Source organism: Tenrec ecaudatus, chromosome X (assembly GCF_050624435.1).
Source record: "Tenrec ecaudatus isolate mTenEca1 chromosome X, mTenEca1.hap1, whole genome shotgun sequence".
NCBI lineage: Eukaryota > Metazoa > Chordata > Mammalia > Afrosoricida > Tenrecidae > Tenrec > Tenrec ecaudatus.
Window position 1 is genome coordinate 64,715,615 of NC_134548.1, and position 11,331 is coordinate 64,726,945.

An 11,331-nucleotide genomic window follows, 5' to 3' on the forward strand; every position below is an offset into this window, starting at 1 on the left:
GTAGGTTAGTTATCAGGCACTTGGACTATCTAGGTTACCTAGCGGACCCTTGGACGATTTAGGTTAACTAGCGGGCACTTGGACTATCTAGGTTAACTAGCAGGCCCTTGGACTATCTAGGTTTACTAGCGGGCACTTGGACTATCTAGGTTAACTACCGGGCACTTGGACTATGTAGTTTCCCTAGCGGGCATTTAGATTATTTAGGTTACCTAGTGGGCATTGGACTATGTAGGTTATCTAGCGGGCACTTGGACTACGTAGGTTAACTAGAAGGCACTTGGACTATCAAGGTTACCTAGCAGGCTCTTGGACTATGTAGGTTACCAGCGGGCACTTGGACTATCTAGGTTAACGAACGTGCACTTGGACTATGTAGGTAACCTAGCGGGCACTTGGACTGTCTAGGTTACCTAGCGGGCACTTGGACTATCTAGGTAAACGAACAGGCACTTGGATTTTGTAGGTTAACTAGCGGACACTTCTACTATCTAGGTTAGCTAACGGGCAATTGGACTATCTAGGTTAACCAACGGGCACTTGGACTATGTAGATTGCCTAGCGAGCACTTGGACTATGTAGGTTCCCTAGCGGGCACTTGGACTATGTAGGTTCCTTATCGGGTACTTGGACTGTCTAGGTTAACTAGCGGGCTATTGGACTGTCTAGGTTACCTAGCGGGCAATTGGGCTATCTACGTTACCTAGCGGTCACTTGCACTATGTAGGTTAACTAGCGGGCCCATGGATTATGTAGGTTTACTAGGGGGCACTTGGACTATCTAGGTTAACTAGCGGGCACTTGGATTATCTAGGTTAACTAGCGGGCACTTGGACTATGTAGTTTCCCTAGCGGGCATTTGGACTATTTAGGTTACCTAGCGGGCACTTGGACTATGTAGGTTATCTAGCGGGCACTTTGACTATCTAGGTTAACTAACGGGCACTTGGACTATGTAGGGTAACTAGCGGGCACTTGGACTATCTAGGTTAACTAATGGGCACTTGGATTATCTAGGTTAACGAACGGGCACTTGGACTATGTAGGTTACCTAGCCACCACTTGGACTATCTAGGTTAGCTAATAGGCACTTGTACTATCTAGGGTACCTAGCTGGCACTTGGACTATGTAGGTCAATTAGCGGGCCCTTGGACTATCTAGGTTAGCTAACGGGCACTTGGACTATGTATGTTCCAGAGTGGGCACTTGGATTATGTAGGTTGCCTAGCGGACGTTTAGTCTATGTAGGTTTCCTTGCGGGCATTTGGACTATGTAGGTTACCTAGCGGGCACTTGGACTATGTAGGTTCCCTAGCAGTCACGTGGACTATGTAGGCTCCCTAGAAGGCACTTGGACTATATAGGTTAACTAACGGACACTTGGACTAACCAGGTTACCAAGCGGGCACTTGGACTATGTAGGTTACCCAATGGGCACTTGGACTATCTAGGTTAACGAACGGACACTTGGACTATGTAGGTTAGCTATCAGGCACTTGGACTATCTAGGTTACCTAGCAGGCACTTGGACTACGTAGGTTACCTAGCGGACACTTGGACGATTTAGGTTAACTATCGGGCACTTGGACTATCTAGGTTAACTAGCAGACCCTTGGACTATCTGGGTTTACAAGCGGGCACTTGGACTATCTAGGTTAACTAGCGGGCACTTGGACTATGTAGGTTAACTAGCGGGCACTTGCACTCTCTAGGTTACCTAGCGGACACTTGGATTATGAAGGATCCATAGCGGGCAATTGGACTATCTAGGTTACCTAGCTGGCATTTGGACTATGTAGGTTAACTAGCGGCCACTTGCACGATCTTGGTTAACTAGCGGGCACTTGCACTATGTAGGTTAACTAGCGGGCCCATGGATTATGTAGGTTTACTAGGGGGCACTTGGACTATCTAGGTTAACTAGCGGGCACTTGGACTATGTAGTTCCCCTAGCGGGCATTTGGACGATTTAGGTTGCCTAGCGGGCACTTGGACTATGTAGGTTACCTAGCGGGCACTTGGACTACCTAGGTTACCTAGCAGGCACTTTGACCCTCTAGGTTAACTAACGGGCACTTGGAATCTGTAGGGTAACTTCGGGCACTTGGACTGTCTAGGTTACCTAACGGGCACTTGGATTATCTAGGTTAACGAACGGGCACTTGGACTATGTAGGTAACCGAGCCGCCATTTGGACTATCTAGGTTAGCTAAAAAGCACTTGGACTATCTAGGTTCCCTAGCGGGCACTTGTACTATCTAGGTTACCTAGCTGGCATTTGGACTATGTAGGTCAACAAGAGGGCCCTTGGACTATCTAGGTTAGCTAACGGGCACTTGGACTATGTATGTTACAGAGCGGGCACTTGGATTATGTAGGTTGCCTAGCGGACATTTGGACTATGTAGGTTTCCCTGCGGGCATTTTGACTATGTAGGTTACCTAGCGGGCACTTGGACTATGTAGGTTCCCTAACAGGCACTGGACTATGTAGGTTCCCTAGCGGTCACGTGGACTATGTAGGCTCCCTAGAAGGCACTTGGACTATGTAGGTTAACTAGCGGGCACTTGGACTATCCAGGTTACCAAGCGGGCACTTGGACTATGTAGGTTACCCAATGGGCACTTGGACTATCTAGGTTAACGAACGGACACTTGGACTATGTAGGTTAGCTATCAGGCACTTGGACTATCTAGGTTACCTAGCGGACACTTGGACGATTTAGGTTAACTAGCGGGCACTTGGACTATCTAGGTTAACTAGCAGACCCTTGTACTATCTAGGTTTACTAGCGGGCACTTGGACTATCTAGGTTAACTAGCGGGCACTTGGACTATGTAGTTTCCCTAGCGGGCATTTGGACTATCTAGGTTGCCTAGCGGGCACTTGGACTATGTAGGTTACCTAGCGGGCACTTGGACTACCTAGGTTACCTAGCAGGCACTTTGACCCTCTAGGTTAACTAACAGGCACTTGGAATCTGTAGGGTAACTAGCGGGCACTTGGACTGTCTAGGTTACCTAACGGGCACTTGGATTATCTAGGTTAACGAACGGGCACTTGGACTATGTAGGTAACCGAGCCGCCACTTGGACTATCTAGGTTAGCTAAAAAGCACTTGGACTATCTAGGTTCCCTAGCGGGCACTTGTACTATCTAGGTTACCTAGCTGGCACTTGGACTATGTAGGTCAACAAGAGGGCCCTTGGACTATCTAGGTTAGCTAACGGGCACTTGGACTATGTATGTTACAGAGCGGGCACTTGGATTATGTAGGTTGCCTAGCGGACATTTGGACTATGTAGGTTTCCCTGCGGGCATTTTGACTATGTGGGTTACCTAGCGGGCACTTGGACTATGTAGGTTCCCTAACGGGCACTGGACTATGTAGGTTCCCTAGCGGTCACGTGGACTATGTAGGCTCCCTAGAAGGCACTTGGACTATGTAGGTTAACTAGCGGGCACTTGGACTATCCAGGTTACCAAGCGGGCACTTGGACTATGTAGGTTACCCAATGGGCACTTGGACTATCTAGGTTAACGAACGGACACTTGGACTATGTAGGTTAGCTATCAGGCAGTTGGACTATCTAGGTTACCTAGCGGACACTTGGACGATTTAGGTTAACTAGCGGGCACTTGGACTATCTAGGTTAACTAGCAGGCCCTTGGACTATCTAGGTTTACTAGCGGGCACTTGGACTATCTAGGTTAACTAACGGGCACTTGGACTATGTAGTTTCCCTAGCGGGCATTTGGATTATTTAGGTTACCTAGTGGGCACTTGGACTATGTAGGTTATCTAGCGGGCACTTGGACTACGTAGGTTAACTAGAAGGCACTTGGACTATCAAGGTTACCTAGCGGGCTCTTGGACTATGTAGGTTACCAGCGGGCACTTGGACTATCGAGGTTAACGAACGTGCACTTGGACTATGTAGGTAACCTAGCGGGCACTTGGACTGTCTAGGTTACCTAGCGGGCACTTGGACTATCTAGGTTAACGAACGGGCACTTGGACTATGTAGGTTAACTAGCAGACACTTTGACTATCTAGGTTAGCTAACGGGCAATTGGACTATCTAAGTTAACTAACGGGCACTTGGACTATGTAGGTTGCCTAGCGAGCACTTGGACTATGTAGGTTCTCTAGCGGGCACTTGGACTATGTAGGTTCCCTATCGGGTACTTGGACTGTCTAGGTTAACTAGGGGGCAATTGGACTGTCTAGGTTACCTAGTGCGCACTTGGACTATATACGTTCCCTAGCGGGCACTTGGGCTATCTAGGTAAACGAACAGGCACTTGGATTTTGTAGGTTAACTAGCGGACACTTCTACTATCTAGGTTAGCTAACGGGCAATTGGACTATCTAGGTTAACCAACGGGCACTTGGACTATGTAGATTGCCTAGCGAGCACTTGGACTATGTAGGTTCCCTAGCGGGTACTTGGACTATGTAGGTTCCTTATCGGGTACTTGGACTGTCTAGGTTAACTAGCGGGCTATTGGACTGTCTAGGTTACCTAGCGGGCAATTGGGCTATCTACGTTACCTAACGGTCACTTGCACTATGTAGGTTAACTAGCGGGCCCATGGATTATGTAGGTTTACTAGGGGGCACTTGGACTATCTAGGTTAACTAGCGGGCACTTGGATTATCTAGGTTAACTAGCGGGCACTTGGACTATGTAGTTTCCCTAGCGGGCATTTGGACTATTTAGGTTACCTAGCGGGCACTTGGACTATGTAGGTTATCTAGCGGGCACTTTGACTATCTAGGTTAACTAACGGGCACTTGGACTATGTAGGGTAACTAGCGGGCACTTGGACTATCTAGGTTAACTAATGGGCACTTGGATTATCTAGGTTAACGAACGGGCACTTGGACTATGTAGGTTACCTAGCCACCACTTGGACTATCTAGGTTAGCTAATAGGCACTTGTACTATCTAGGGTACCTAGCTGGCACTTGGACTATGTAGGTCAATTAGCGGGCCCTTGGACTATCTAGGTTAGCTAACGGGCACTTGGACTATGTATGTTCCAGAGTGGGCACTTGGATTATGTAGGTTGCCTAGCGGACGTTTAGTCTATGTAGGTTTCCTTGCGGGCATTTGGACTATGTAGGTTACCTAGCGGGCACTTGGACTATGTAGGTTCCCTAGCAGTCACGTGGACTATGTAGGCTCCCTAGAAGGCACTTGGACTATATAGGTTAACTAACGGACACTTGGACTAACCAGGTTACCAAGCGGGCACTTGGACTATGTAGGTTACCCAATGGGCACTTGGACTATCTAGGTTAACGAACGGACACTTGGACTATGTAGGTTAGCTATCAGGCACTTGGACTATCTAGGTTACCTAGCAGGCACTTGGACTACGTAGGTTACCTAGCGGACACTTGGACGATTTAGGTTAACTATCGGGCACTTGGACTATCTAGGTTAACTAGCAGACCCTTGGACTATCTGGGTTTACAAGCGGGCACTTGGACTATCTAGGTTAACTAGCGGGCACTTGGACTATGTAGGTTAACTAGCGGGCACTTGCACTCTCTAGGTTACCTAGCGGACACTTGGATTATGAAGGATCCATAGCGGGCAATTGGACTATCTAGGTTACCTAGCTGGCATTTGGACTATGTAGGTTAACTAGCGGCCACTTGCACGATCTTGGTTAACTAGCGGGCACTTGCACTATGTAGGTTAACTAGCGGGCCCATGGATTATGTAGGTTTACTAGGGGGCACTTGGACTATCTAGGTTAACTAGCGGGCACTTGGACTATGTAGTTCCCCTAGCGGGCATTTGGACGATTTAGGTTGCCTAGCGGGCACTTGGACTATGTAGGTTACCTAGCGGGCACTTGGACTACCTAGGTTACCTAGCAGGCACTTTGACCCTCTAGGTTAACTAACGGGCACTTGGAATCTGTAGGGTAACTTCGGGCACTTGGACTGTCTAGGTTACCTAACGGGCACTTGGATTATCTAGGTTAACGAACGGGCACTTGGACTATGTAGGTAACCGAGCCGCCATTTGGACTATCTAGGTTAGCTAAAAAGCACTTGGACTATCTAGGTTCCCTAGCGGGCACTTGTACTATCTAGGTTACCTAGCTGGCATTTGGACTATGTAGGTCAACAAGAGGGCCCTTGGACTATCTAGGTTAGCTAACGGGCACTTGGACTATGTATGTTACAGAGCGGGCACTTGGATTATGTAGGTTGCCTAGCGGACATTTGGACTATGTAGGTTTCCCTGCGGGCATTTTGACTATGTAGGTTACCTAGCGGGCACTTGGACTATGTAGGTTCCCTAACAGGCACTGGACTATGTAGGTTCCCTAGCGGTCACGTGGACTATGTAGGCTCCCTAGAAGGCACTTGGACTATGTAGGTTAACTAGCGGGCACTTGGACTATCCAGGTTACCAAGCGGGCACTTGGACTATGTAGGTTACCCAATGGGCACTTGGACTATCTAGGTTAACGAACGGACACTTGGACTATGTAGGTTAGCTATCAGGCACTTGGACTATCTAGGTTACCTAGCGGACACTTGGACGATTTAGGTTAACTAGCGGGCACTTGGACTATCTAGGTTAACTAGCAGACCCTTGTACTATCTAGGTTTACTAGCGGGCACTTGGACTATCTAGGTTAACTAGCGGGCACTTGGACTATGTAGTTTCCCTAGCGGGCATTTGGACTATCTAGGTTGCCTAGCGGGCACTTGGACTATGTAGGTTACCTAGCGGGCACTTGGACTACCTAGGTTACCTAGCAGGCACTTTGACCCTCTAGGTTAACTAACAGGCACTTGGAATCTGTAGGGTAACTAGCGGGCACTTGGACTGTCTAGGTTACCTAACGGGCACTTGGATTATCTAGGTTAACGAACGGGCACTTGGACTATGTAGGTAACCGAGCCGCCACTTGGACTATCTAGGTTAGCTAAAAAGCACTTGGACTATCTAGGTTCCCTAGCGGGCACTTGTACTATCTAGGTTACCTAGCTGGCACTTGGACTATGTAGGTCAACAAGAGGGCCCTTGGACTATCTAGGTTAGCTAACGGGCACTTGGACTATGTATGTTACAGAGCGGGCACTTGGATTATGTAGGTTGCCTAGCGGACATTTGGACTATGTAGGTTTCCCTGCGGGCATTTTGACTATGTGGGTTACCTAGCGGGCACTTGGACTATGTAGGTTCCCTAACGGGCACTGGACTATGTAGGTTCCCTAGCGGTCACGTGGACTATGTAGGCTCCCTAGAAGGCACTTGGACTATGTAGGTTAACTAGCGGGCACTTGGACTATCCAGGTTACCAAGCGGGCACTTGGACTATGTAGGTTACCCAATGGGCACTTGGACTATCTAGGTTAACGAACGGACACTTGGACTATGTAGGTTAGCTATCAGGCAGTTGGACTATCTAGGTTACCTAGCGGACACTTGGACGATTTAGGTTAACTAGCGGGCACTTGGACTATCTAGGTTAACTAGCAGGCCCTTGGACTATCTAGGTTTACTAGCGGGCACTTGGACTATCTAGGTTAACTAACGGGCACTTGGACTATGTAGTTTCCCTAGCGGGCATTTGGATTATTTAGGTTACCTAGTGGGCACTTGGACTATGTAGGTTATCTAGCGGGCACTTGGACTACGTAGGTTAACTAGAAGGCACTTGGACTATCAAGGTTACCTAGCGGGCTCTTGGACTATGTAGGTTACCAGCGGGCACTTGGACTATCGAGGTTAACGAACGTGCACTTGGACTATGTAGGTAACCTAGCGGGCACTTGGACTGTCTAGGTTACCTAGCGGGCACTTGGACTATCTAGGTTAACGAACGGGCACTTGGACTATGTAGGTTAACTAGCAGACACTTTGACTATCTAGGTTAGCTAACGGGCAATTGGACTATCTAAGTTAACTAACGGGCACTTGGACTATGTAGGTTGCCTAGCGAGCACTTGGACTATGTAGGTTCTCTAGCGGGCACTTGGACTATGTAGGTTCCCTATCGGGTACTTGGACTGTCTAGGTTAACTAGGGGGCAATTGGACTGTCTAGGTTACCTAGTGCGCACTTGGACTATATACGTTCCCTAGCGGGCACTTGGGCTATCTACATTACCTAGCGGGCACTTGGACAATGTAAGTTAACGAACGGGCACTTGGATTATGTAGGTTAACTAGCGGACACTTGGACTATCTAGGTTAGGTAACGGGCAATTGGACTATCAAGGTTACCTAACGGGCACTTGGACTATGTAGGTTACCTAGCGGGCACATGGACCATCTAGGTTACCTAGCAGGCACTTTGACTCTCTAGGTTAACTAACGGGCAATTGGACTATGTAGGTTGCCTAGCGAGCACTTGGACTATGTAGGTTCCATAGCGGGCGCTTGGATTATATAGGTTCCCTAGCGTGTACTTGGACTGTCTAGGTTAACTAGTGGGCTATTGGACTGTCTAGGTTACCTAGTGGGCACTTGGACTATGTAGTTTACCTAGCAGGCACTTGGACTATGTAGGTTAACTAGCGGGCACTTGGACTATCTAGGTTGCCTAGCGGGCACTTGGACTATGTACGTTCCCTAGGAGGCACTTGGGCTATCTACGTTACCTAGCGGGCACTTGGACTATGTAGGTTAACGAACGGGCACTTGGACTATGTAGGTAACCTAGTGGTCACTTGGACTGTCTAGGTTACCTAGCGGGCACTTGGACTATGTAGGTTAACTAGCGGGCACTTGGACTATCTAGGTTAACTAGCGGGCACTTGGCCTATCTAGGTTAACTAGCGGGCACTTGGACTATGTAGGTTCCCTAGCGGGCTTTTGGACTATATAGGTTACCTAGCGGGCACTTGGATTATGTAGGTTACCTAGCGGGCACGTGGACTATGTAGGTTAACTAGCGGGCACTTGGACTATGTAGGTTAAATAGCGGGCATTTGTACTATATAGGTTAACTAGAGGGCACTTGGATTATGTAGGTTACCTAGCGGGCACTTGGACTATGTAGGTTAAGTAGCGGGCACTTGGATTATCTAGGTTAACTAACAGGCACTTGGACTATGTATGTTCCAGTGCGGACAATTGGACTATGTAGGTTCCCTAGAGGGCACTTGGACTATCTAGGTTCCCTAAAGGGCACTTGGACTATGTAGGTTAACTAGCGGACAATTGGATGATCTAGGTTAACTAGCGGGTACATGGGCTATCTAGGTTAACTAGGAGTTCCTTGGACTACGTAGGTTAACTAGCGGACACTTGCACCATGTAGGTTACCTAGCGGGCACTTGGACTATCTAGGTTAACTAGCAGGCCCTTGGACTATCTAGGTTACCTAGCAGGCACGTGGACTATGTAGGTTAACTAGCGGGCACTTGTACTCTCTAGGTTACCTAGCGGGCACTTGGACTATGTACCTTCCCTAGCGGGCACTTGGACTATCTATGTTACCTAGCGGGCACTCGGACTATGTAGGTTACCTAGCGGACACTTGCACTATGTAGGTTACCTAGCGGGCACTTGGACTATGTAGGTTAACTAAGGGCACTTGGACAATCTAGGTTAACAAGCGGGCACTTGGACTATCTAGGTTACCTAGCAGGCACTTGGATTATGAAGGATCCCTAGCGGGCAATTGGACTATCTAGGTTACCTAGCTGGCACTTGGACTATGTAGGTTAACTAGCGGACACTTGCACGATCTAGGTTAACTAGCGGGCCCTTGCACTATGTAGGTTAACTAGCGGGCCCATGGATTATGTAGGTTTACTAGGGGGCACTTGGACTATCTAGGTTAACTAAGGGGCCTTTCGACTATGTAGGTTAACTAGCGGGCACTTTGACTATCTAGGTTACCTAGCGGGCACTTGGTCTATGTACATACCCTAGCGGGCACTTGGACTATCCGGGTTACCTAGCGGGCACTTGGAATATGTACGTCCCGAAGTGGGCACTTGGACTATCTATGTTAACTAACGGGCAATAGGACTATCTAGGTTACCTAGCGGGCACTTGGACTATGTAGGTCAACTAGTGGGCCCTTGGACTATGTAGGTTAACTAGCGGGCCTTGGGACTATGTAGGTTAACTAGCGGGCACTTGGATAATCTAAGTTACCTAGCGGGCACTTGAACTATGTAGGTTAACTATTGGGTACTTGGACTATCTAGGTTAGCTAACGGTCACTTGGACTATGTAGGTTAATTAGCGGGTACGTGGACTATGTAGGTTCCCTAGCGGGCATTTGGACTATATAGATAACCTAGAGGGCACTTGGACTTTGTAGGTTACCTAGCGGGCACTTGGACTATCTAGGTTACCTAGCGGGCACTTGGACTATGTAGGTTCCCTAAAGGGCACTTGGACTATATAGGTTTCTATCGGGCACTTGGACTATGTAGGTTAACTAGCGGGCACATGGACTATCTAGGTTACCTAGCGGGCACTTGGACTATGTAGGTTAACTAGAAGGCACTTGGACTATCAAGGTTTCCTAGCGGGCTCTTGGACTATGTAGGTTACCAGCGGGCACTTGGACTATCTAGGTAAACGAAAGTTCACTTGGGCTATGTAGGTAACCTAACGGGCACTTGGACTGTCTAGGTTACCTAGCGGGCACTTGGACTATCTAGGTTAACGAACGGGCACTTGGACTATGTAGGTTAACTATTTGACACTTGGACTATCTAGATTAGCTAACGGGCAATTGTACTATCAAGGTTACCTAACGGGCACTTGGACTATGTAGGTTACCCAGCGGGCAATTGGACTATATAGGTTACCTAGGAGGCACTTTGAGTATCTTGGTTAACTAAGGGGCACTTGAACTATGTAGGTTGCCAAGCGAGCACTTGGACTATGTAGGTTCCCTAGCGGGCGCTTGGACTATGTAGGTTCCCTAGCGGGTACTTGGACTGTCTAGGTTAACTAGCGGGCAATTGGACTGTCTAGGTTACCTAGTGGGCACTTGGAGTATGTAGTTTACCTAGCAGGCACTTGGACTATGTAGGTTACCTAGCGGGCACTTGGACTATCGAGGTTTCCTAGCGGGCACTTGGACTATGTACGTTCCCTAGCGGGCACTTGGGCTATCTACATTACCTAGTGTGCACTTGGACTATGTAGGTTAACGAATGGGCACTTGGACTATGTAGGTTACCTAGTGGTCACTTGGACTGTCTAGGTTACCTAGCGGACACTTGGACTATGTAGGTTAACTAGCGGGCACTTGGACTATCTAGGTTAACTAGCGGTCACTTGGACTATCTAGGTTAACTAGCGGGCACTTGGACTATGTAGG